Below are 11,297 nucleotides of genomic sequence, written 5' to 3'. Positions count from 1 at the left end.
TCACAATCCCCTGGGCCCTACTGTTGAGGCTGTGCATTAAGTTTGGGTTTTCCTTAGTAAATCCATGCTGAGTACTCCCAAGCACCTTCTTTGTATGTTTGGGAATGGTTTCCAGGTCTATTTGTCTCATCATGTTCCCGAGGTTTGTGGTGAGGCTGGCTGTCCTACAGTTTTCCTCATCCTCCTCCTTGCTGTTCCTGAAGACAGGAGTGATGTTCAGGCCTCAGGATCACCACCACCATTCACAGGATGTTGAGATAGCCTCTTTCTGACACCTGCCTGCTCTCCTCACATCCAGGAATGCATCCCAACAGCTCCCATGGAGTCCTGAATGCCCACATTGTTTAAATATGTTCCCCAACCTGGTCCTCCTCTGCTGAAGGACTGAGTTCTGATCTGTGGGGTTCAGCACCCCTGAGTGTTGTTGTTTCACCTATTACCAAATCAGCCTTTGCAAAAGCTGAACCCATGCCACAGTAACCTGGTTTTCAGGGTGGGGAAGGGTTTTAACTCCTGCATGTGTGGGCTTTAACTGTGCCAGCAGCTGTTCTGGGAGTACAGCCTTTCCCTCTCCAGCAGGCAGGGGCTTGCCCAGCACCCAGCTCTCTGCCCATCCACACAAGAGCTTTGATGGTGTCTGAGACACAGCAGCTTCCCCTGGCAGCCTGTGCCCTCCTGGCCTCTGCATCTCCCTCTAGGTGGATGTACAGCACAGTGGTTCGGGCAACTCAGACAAGCCCTGAGGTCAGCCCTGCTGTACAGATCTGGAGAGTTGTGCTGGGTTACACATTTCCAGGAGTGGAGGAGCCTGGGCTACATCTTAGCAGGAGTGAAGAGAACCGGCTGGGCTGAGAGCAGACATGATTAACACAGCCATGGCTGCACCCCTGCACGTACACCAGAGGTGGGGCAGGCTGTGAGTCAATCACTCTGTAAAGATCTGTCCAGCCCATTGCACTCCCCTGAAGGGCAGCACGACAGTGATCTCCCCTAAAGCACAGAATCACAGGATCAGGTGGCTTGGAGAAGACCTCCAAGATTACTGACCATGAACTTAGACTGAGCACGACCATGACAATTAGACCATGTCACTGAGTTCTACATCCAGTCTTATCTAAAACACCTCAGGAAGTGACAGCTTTCCTTAGGCCCAGAGTTACACCATATTCTAGTGACATTATCCAGCTGTTACAAGTTGCAGTGTATCACTGTGTGAATCATCATTTACATCATCCTCAAGTCACAAATTCAGCTATTGTTCTATGGTGGAGTTGACTTTGGCTGGAGGCCAGGTGCCCATCCAGCTTCTCTATCCTTCCTGTGGAAGGAAATGGAAAGGGAGAAAAAATAAGATAGAAAATTACTTAAAACTTGAGATAAGTCAGTTTACCAAAGCAAAAGCAGAAGTTTGCACATGCACAAGCAAAGAAAAGAAACAAATTATTCTCTACTTTCTGTCAGCTGAAGCAACAGAGCATATGCTGCAGAAGTCATGCATTGTAAAAAACAAATGCAGCCTCTTCCTCCTCATTTTTGTAGCTTTTCTGTCTGAGCTGATGTCATGCAGTATGGAATACCCCTCTGGTCAGTCTGAGTCAGCTGTTCTAGCTTTATGCCGTCCCAGGATCTGGCCCACCTCCAGCCCCTTGATGGGCAGGGAATGTTGGAGAGGCAGTGCTGGTTCTGTGCCAGCCTTGCTCAGCAGGAGCCAAAACTCTGGGGTGTTATCAGAATCTTTCAGCTACCAATACAGGGCACAGCCCTGTGAGCAGAATGAACTCCATCCCAGCCAGACCCAATATATACCCAATCACCCTTTGATTACCATTTGATTTTCATTCAGATATCAATTAATCACCATTTGTTCGTCATTTGATCACTAATAAAAGCCTTCTAGTTAATTCCATGCTGATTGCTCTTAATGACTCACCTTTGAAGCCAGATAAGCAAATGAATCTGTAGAGCAGAAGAAAGGGAACACCATGGTAAGACAGCACAAAAAAAAAAAAAAAAAAAAAAAAAGAGGACGTGAAACGTGAAATGGGTGAGGTGGGAAGAAGTCAGGAGTCACCCAGTATTAACAACCTGAAGTCTCAAATGGTTAACCCACACAAGAACTATGTGTTTCTACTTTAACAGGTAGGAAAGCAAAGAGCAACAGTGGGAAAATACAAATTGGTGTCATACTGTTTTTTCTCTGTTTCAGTTCATTTTTAAGCTTTTCCCTTAGAAGGCTCTAAACTTTCCCCAAAAAACTGTAAATATCCTGTCCCCACAGTAGTACAGCTTCCTAAAGGTGGCTAAATTAAAACACATAGAAAACTGTTAATGCATTAAGACTTACATTACTAATGCAGTTATTTATGATGAAGCTTCAAATTTTAGGCAAGAACAGCTACAAGGGACATTCACTGACAGTGCACATTCACTGGCAGTGTACATTACATTGCTGGAACTCAGCAAGCAGAAAAATCAATAATTATATTATTAAGGAAAACTATGGTTCACAGGCCAGAAAAAAAAAAAAACTCTGGAAAAATAATTGTAATTAGTTTCTGCATCTGAAGTAGCCCACAAACATCAGCAGGAATCTTTCCTGTGCTCTAGATCATCACAATATTCCTCAGCAGGGATTATATCCCTGCATTTCTCATTCTGTATTACACCCACAGTCTTAGTAATAATTTATGAAGCCCTGACTGAACTAATCTGCTTTGGGGTGTATCCATGATGCCTGACTTAACCAGCTTTCCACCCCAGAAATTATCATATCTCATGCCTCATCTGGGTAAAAGCCACCAGTGCAAGGAATCTTTCACTGCAAGCAGGTACAAACATACCAATGAATAGTGTGCCACAGAAGTTAAAATGCAATTAATGCAAATTTTAATAACGATGGTTAATTTTAACTCCTGTGGCTCTTCAGACGATACTAGAAAAAATAATATTTAGAATAATTATATAAGTGTGACTCTAGCAGACATCAATTAATTATACTTGTGATTAATGCCTCATCTGTCCATAATTAAAATAAGTAGAAGTCCATAAAAGCAGATCATTTCCTCACGATTGTCTTTTAAACCTTGTACTTCTTTGAATGCCATGTCCATTTCTATTCTGCATTTAGAAAATAAGCACCTTCACCAAATACTGAGAAAATAAATAATCAAGATTATTTCCTTCTAGAGGTATGCCATTTCTTAAAAGCAAATTATAGGGATATTTTGAAACTGTGCAGCTCCCCACAGTATTGGAATCAAAAGAGTCTTAGCAGCATTGAGCAGTGATGACTGGTAATGCAGAAATTTGAGAGGAGAAACACCACACTGTTCCAGGCTTTATCTGGTTATAAAGATGGTATGTGACAAATACAGTAGCTGACAGGTGAAAGGAAACAGCAAAGTCTGACACTGCAGAAAATTCTTGGGAAGCACAGAAGAACTTGGGTTACACATGATCTGAGAACAGAAGAAGCATCCCGTTTCTTCAAAAGCCTGCAAACCCTGAGGAAATTCACAGACTGTCAGGCTGACACATTTATTACAGGCCTGCACCGGGTTGTGTGCAAAGGACAGACAAAGATTCTCACACTGAGTGTACAAGTACTGTCTTAACTCTGCAATAAACAAATTCATTTTGCTCTCAGCTTGTGAGTCTCATTTCATATGCTACAGACAGGTGCTGTGTGTAGGCTGTATGGTGTGGAATGATGCTGGGTGATGCTGATGTGATCTGACACATGAAAACAAGAGAGCTCTGATTTAATTATCCCAAGCTGGGCTTGCACATAACATCTATGTGCACTGTCTGTTTGCAGATGTCGTTTGCAGGAGAAACTAGCCTGTATGGGATAGAAAATGTAATCACCAAATGCATTATAGTGAGATAGAGCAGCTCCATGTATGCCCTACAGCAACCAGCAAGTGCCCTTTGTGTACAAAGGTGTGCTGGTTTTGGCTGCAGTAGAGCTAATTTTTTCCCAGTGCCTGGTCTGAGGCTGTGTTGTGGATTTGTGCTGAACACAAGGTTCATAATATAGAGATGTTTTTGTTATTGCTGAGCAGGACTTGCACAGAGCTGAGGGGATTCCTGCTTCTCCTATAGTCATGCTGATGAGGAAGCTGGAAGTATGGGGGAGGATGGGAGGAAAGACAGCCAGGACAGGTGACCCAAACTGACCAAAGGGATATTCCAGAGCATATGACATCATTCTTAGTATATAAAGTGGGGGGAGGAAGGAGGAAGGAGGGGATGTTTGGAGTGATGGTGTTTGTCTTCCCAAGTCACTGTTACATGTGATGGGGCTTGCTCTCTTGGAGATGGCTGAACACCTGCCTGCCCATGGAAAACAGTGAATTAATTCTTTGTTTTGCTTTGCTTGTGTGCATAGCTTTTGCTTTCTCTATTAAGCTGTCTCTATCTCAACCCATGAGTCTTCTGGCTTTTACCCTTCCAATCCTCTCCCTGATCTCATTGGTAGGGGAGTGAGTGAGCAGCTGCCTGGGGCTTGGCTGGGGTTAAACCACAATAGTAGGAAAGAGTAGTAAGTCAATACCCAGTTTCCACCTCCCCTCCCCATAAATACCTGTGGTTGCCAAGTTACTGTATGGCCAAACCTGAGCCACAGTGGTGCCACTTTAGAGCTCCCCTTTGGCACAGAAAAACTCGGGTCCTGGATCTGGTTCCTGCCTGGTGATGTCAGTAGAGATGGAGACCCTGGAGCAGAAAGCTGTATAGGCAGCATTAGTCAGGAAAGTTTTCTGTGCACAAGTGACCACCAGCATCCCAAGAGAGCCTATTGCAAAAGTTTCTCTCACTTCCTGTTGATTCCAAGTTGAAAATGAAAACTTGCCTAGAAAAAACAGTGTAAGGCTCAAGGTTAACAGAATCACTTACAGCCACTGAAGCTGTTAAGGGCTCAAGAGTAGATGGAGGCAGGGGCTCTGGAGAAGCTTTCTTGTAGGTGACCCTATGTCATCTCAAATCTTGATGTATTTATGTGTCTGCAACAGGTTGTACATCAAGATGGGATCCTCATCAGCAAATACATTTCAATCCACATTTTAAAAAGCAAAGCAAAAAATAGCAGAAATATGTGCACATCCACCACATTCCCAAAATAGCAACCAATTTCTTCTTACCAGTGTCCTCCTCTGCAAGAGCAAAGCACTTGATAAAACAGCCACTGCTCTGGCATAGGAAATGTAGAGGCAGCAAATAGATCCAGTCACAAGGAAGGTAGCAAAGCTTTGTAACTTAAAACCTTAATAGCAGGGTTTTATTTATGTTGAAATACAGGTGAGGGCTACATTTATGTAATAAATAAAAAGTATATGAACCAGTGCTCAGCACTATGCCCAGGAGCCCCACATCAACTTTTGGGTCCAGGATCTTGATTCACAACTGCATAAAATATATCAGGACCCATCCTGTGGTGCAGCATGGCCTACACCCAAAATACAGCAGTCTGGTTCACCCAATGATCCCTCCTCCAGGCTATTCCCTTTTCCCTGAAGTCATACCCAGGAGGAGCCTGTGCCAAGGCCCTCATAGGCAGAGCACCACCAGTGAGGGCCAGGGGCAACCATTGTCCTTGGGTGTCTCCCAGTGCAGGTGAAGCCTTCATGCTGACATGCCACAGCAGAGACCATGAACCTTTATCCCTCTGCAAGCTTCCCCTGCCTGTCCAGCTCTTAAAGAATCCAGCCTCATAGCCTAGAAGCACCCATGAGATCCAACTCACACCACCAGTACTGCCAGTGTACCAACACCAGTTAGAAGTCAATGCTTGTATGTACAATTCTGTATACTTCTACTCGGCAAGACAAATTTTCAGGACCATATAAGTATCAGCCCCATATCAGGGCTATCAGAAACCACACCAGGGAAGAGAGTGTTAAGATGCCCTTACCTGAATGAAGGATATCAATCTGCATCTGAAGGAAACTAGCTGCATCACAGAAACCTGAAAAAGCTGTAGTTGCGTAATGACAAACAGGTAAACAACGTGTTGAGCCATAGAAAACTTGTATGTTGCCATGAAAAAACACCTACTCTAATAGCATAGGTGGAACTATCTAAAGCTGCATGAGTATTCAACACACCCCATTGTGTGCTTCTCAAGAGCAGCTGATTACCTGTGTTCCATTGCCTTAATGTTAACGAGTATTTCAGCATTTGACCCGTGGTTCTGCCATTTGTCATTGCTGGATTGGTGCTTGAAGAGGGTTTTAAACTCTGAAACCTGGATGCAATACCAGAAGTTCCTTGTTCCATGGCCCTTCACTATCTCTACCTTCTGCAAATGATACCGTCAAAGGCCAAACACTTCACTCTGCAGCTTCTCTTGACTGCCTGAAGCTCCTGCTCTGCCATAAATCAGTCAATGCAAAGGCCTATTTCAAGCAAAATTGTCATATGTTTTCTTTACCCCTTCCCTAACAATTTTCAACATCCTGATTATCTGGTGCTGCCAGCTGGATGAAGACTAGTCATGGTGATTCCAGGACACTCTCATTTGGGTTCCATCATCACTGGCACTGGCATTGAACAGCAGCACAAACAATGTTTGTGTGATCAGGTAGATGATTTGCTCAGTCTGGTGGCACAGCTAAAGGCAGGAAGCAGGATGGTAAAGGATGGTTAAGGAGCATCAGGGAGTCTGAGGAGACAGGCTGGTAGAACCTGCCTGCCTGAGACAGGAACAATCACCAGAAAAAAAAATATGATCAAGGGTCTCCTGTATCTTCCCCCCAGCAGGCAGAAAACAGTACCTCCAAAGAAAGGAGTAAATGGATAAAAAGTAAAGTACTTACTTGGGGAGTAGATGAAATCCCTCCCTGTCCACCTCACTCTTTCAGGTGCCCCTGTACAGTATGTTTGAGGCTCTGGAGGTGGAATGCCAGTCAGCATGTGATGAGGATGAAGGTGCAGCTACACCAGAGGTGTTGACAGAGTCAGAAAAGCCTAAACAAGACATGACAACCACCGCTGTGGGGAAGAAAAGATGGGTTGTAGTTGTAGGTAGTTTCTTTCTAAGGACAACAGAGGCTCTAATATGCTGGATAAATGCTCCTCTTCGGAAAATCTGATGCCTCCCTGAGGTCCAGGTTCAGGACAACTCCAGGAAATTTCCTAGCTTGAAAGACTCCATTACCCATTACGGGTCTTCCTTGTGGGTGGCAGTGGAGCTACAACATCCCAATCCAAGGGTCATCCAAAGAGACTTTAGCACCTTGGCTTGGTTGGTAAGTGAATGTGGAGCACATTATTTTTTCCTCTATCCTTCCAGGTGCTGGCAAAAACAAGAAGAAAGAAACAGATGGACCCAGTCTAATTCATGGCTCTGTGGCTGGTGTCACTGCCAGAACTTTGGTTTCTTTGATGATGGGATATGCTACATGGCACCAGACTTGCTGCCATCAGATGAGATTCACCTTTCTCAAAAGGAGAAGGGGTTCTTTGCCCAGGAGCCAGCAGGGCTCATTGATAGAGCTTTAAACTAGACATGCCAGGGAAGAGGGATAATGCCTGTGACAAGCTGTGGGAGGATGCACCAAGGTTTAAGGGACAGAGTACTAGTGAGGGCCCTCAGACAAGTGGCTCTAGAAGTGTTGACCCATTGGAGAGCACTGTAAATCTCTTTTGAGCCAGGGACACCTGGGATAATAGAAGCAATCAGGGAAACACCAGTGAAATACCTCAAAGGAACTAAGAGGTACCCCTTTAAGAAGGTGACATAGCAATGAGGGTGTTGAAACTCTGGAACAGGTTGCCCACAGAGATGGAGGGTAGACAGCCAACCCTGCCAACTTTCAGGATGTGGCTTGACAGGGCTCTGGGCAACCTTATCTAGTTGAAAATGTCCTCACTCATTGCAGTGGCATTGGAGATGAGATTTAAACATCCCTTCCAAAACAAATTATTCTACTATCAGGATTATTTGTCCTATTTATGTTACTTTGTTTATATTAACAGTGGATTTCAGTTACCATTTAAAATACCCTGTCAGTTTTTATTGTCAATACCTTGAGTAATTTCATCTCAGCAAACTTAGCCCGCCTCTGTTCACTCCACACAGCATAGGAGCTGGTGTAAGTCTTTGGAACAGTTTAGGAACAGCTGACTCTATTTTCCATGTAGTACTGTGTCATGCTGAGCAAGCCAGAATTTCAGGATAAATAATTTATCAACTGCCCATATTTTTTCTGGATTGAATGGATTTCACTTTTGTCCAGAATACACAAGCTGGTTTCAGAGAACAGTATATACAAGGACTATGACCCAACAGTAAATTAACACTCTACTGACACAAAACAACCCATGAGCATCAACAGTACTACAGCAAAGACCAACAGATAGGTGGGGATGTGAGCAGCCTTTGAAGTAGCAAAGGTCACTGTTTACACATGGAAAGCCAGAACAGGCAGCATGCTCCACACACCTTTCCCACCTACCCCGTCTGCAGTGCCGCAGCCAAATGCTGTGTCCAGTCTCAGACCCCTCACCACAAGAAGGACATCGAGGTGCTGGAGGAGGGAAAGGTCTGAAGCACCAATATTGTGAGGAGGTGCTGAGGGAGCAGGGGTTGTTTAGCCTGGAGAAAAGGAGGCTCAACAGCAACTTTATCACTCTCTACAACTGCCTGAAAGAGGTGGTAGCCAAGTCAGGGTCCATCTTCTCTCCCAGACAATCAGCAACAGGACAAAACGAAATGGCTTTGGGCTGTGCCAGGTGCAGTTCATGTACATCAGGAAGAGTTTCTTTAGTGAAAGGGTGGTTATGCACTGGAATGGGCTGCTCAGGCAAGTGTGGACTCACCACCCCGGGAATTGTTCAAGAAACAACTGGACATGGCATTTAGTGCTGTGGTTTAGTTGACATGGTGGTGTTCAGTCAAAGCTTGGACTTGATCTTGGTAGTCTATTCCAAAGTTAACTATTGTATGATTCCATGATACTGCCTCCTCTTTCCACTACCAGCAAGTTTTCATAGTTCTGCATGTGAACATCTACAAACCCACCACTATGTAGCTATTCTCTTCCTCCCTCGACTCTCTCCTGCAGCTGCACCAGTCTTGGAACAGAAGGATAACCACATCCCACAACTCTTATGTCCTTGTCCCCACAACACTTACCTAACAGCACATCATTGCCATTAAATGTTGCAGTGTAGAAATCCTTTGAATTAACCTCTTCACAGTTAGAAAATAGATAAGACAAGTCACAAATTGCATCAAATATGCCTGCATTCTACTCCTCTCAGATTCTGAATCATGCCTGTAACAAAACCTTTCTTGCATGCTCCTTTATTTGTGGTATATGAATGTAGAGAAGGAAAATCAGGATTCTTATGGACCATCTGCTGCATGCTGAGGCTTAGCACTAGGTGCTGTTAGATTCTTTTTGGCTGTTTTACCTACGGACATTATTCACTCACTGCCAGCTTTACTCCTCTTAGTCTCAGCTAACTCAAGAACTGTTTTTCTCATGCTTCTCCTCCACCACCCAACATCCCTCTGCAGCCATGAGAAAATAACTGCAGTCAGGGACTATAGAACACAGCCTGAAATTCTGCCCTGCAACTCTTCTCTGAGGGCAGAGCCAGTGGGCCACCACCAGCTGGAGTAGACACCCAGCCAACATACTAAATCTCATCAGTAATCTCGGCCAGAAGCCCCATCCTGTGCTGCTCTGTGCCCCAATGATCCCACTCTGTTTGATAATTCAAAATAAGCCTTTCATCTTGTCCTGAGGACCAGGCACGCAGACACTTTGATCCTTCATACACACACAAAACATTTGTCTCTCCCCCAGCAATTTCCAATAAATGATTGCAACCCTGATCAAGACATCTAATCAGGCACTGAATTCAAGACAAGAAAGGGAAAAACTCCTTATATATATATATATGTGAATTTAAGAAGATAAATTAAAATTTAACAAAACTCTTTAACCAGAGACACACAACAAAAATAATATACAGATATAATAACTTTTTATTTACGTAAGCTGAGGATGTGTATTTGGCTCAGGACTTTTTATCCATGATTTTAAAGAGACTGACTGCAAATAATATAAAAAAATAAAAAATGCAAAATTAATCAATATTTTCAAAATTGTCACAAATTTTGAAAACACTTGTATAAATCCTGCAAACTTTGTGTACCCTTAAAGGGGCATAATTTAGTTACCATATATAATGATATTTGAAAATATTAGTACTTTACCCTAAAGTTTCAACATAGACATATTCATGATGAGTGTAATTTCAAGAGGGTATCAAAAGTGATCATGGTTAGAAAAATATACATACTTTTGCTTCTGCAAAAGAAAAGTTCATTTGAAATACCCATCAAATAAAATACTAAATAAAGTCTCTCCACAGATTTTTTTTCACAGTCCAAGATAGAAAGGATGTTTATACACAGCTTATGCATTCTGTCATTTTCAAGGTAGAATCATTTTCACAAGTACAGAAGAATAAAAACCTATTACTACTCTTCAGACTGCTGGCTGTACCCACATGTGATTGTTCAGGCAAGCCAAGAGAGCAGAGCCATACAGTGATACCCAAACAAATCAGAAGAAAGGTATAGAAAATGCAGATGCACAAGAGCAAAGGAAATCACACTGGTAACATTGAGAGGAATAGTGACAAATAGGAATAGACATGAACTCTTAAGTAGCATGCAGTAATTCCTACAGGAAAAATAATCCCACCACACTCCAAGTATTAAAAGGACACTTTCATGGTGCTTTTCATAAATTTTCAGAAGTAATATTAAAGATTACTATCTACTGGAAATAGCCAGGACTTAATTTGTTTGAGTGGATACAGTTTGTTGCTGTGCTTCAGTTCATGGCAGTGTTAAACTTCAGTTGCACACACACAAAGCAGAACAACCCCAAACTTTCAAGGTTTTAAAAGGAAATGAGATAGGAATAAATTTTCAAAAACATGTGCTTTCACTACCTGAGTGCATTGCAGTAGCCAACAAAGCAAAGATTTGGTTATTACTTGTTAAAATGAATTCTGGTGTAAAGAAGGAATTCAGAAGAGCAGCATGGCACTTGCAACAGTAACTGAAATTAAAGTATAGTGACACATCAAGATCTGATATCCTTTACAGTGTCCTTTTAAGTGTCAACAGACCAGTATCTTAGCCTACAACTGAAACAGAACAGAAGCAAATCCTAATGAAATAACCAAATCAAGAATGTTACAATATTTCACAGTTATAGAGTCTATGGGACTACTGAACAGAAAAAAGCATGAAGGATAATAGCAGCATATGG

This window comes from Lonchura striata, chromosome 2 (genome assembly GCF_050655825.1).
Source record: "Lonchura striata isolate lonStrDom1 chromosome 2, ASM5065582v1, whole genome shotgun sequence".
Lineage (NCBI taxonomy): Eukaryota > Metazoa > Chordata > Aves > Passeriformes > Estrildidae > Lonchura > Lonchura striata.
The sequence above is the reverse complement of the archived record's forward strand: the minus strand, read 5'-3'. Positions refer to the sequence as shown.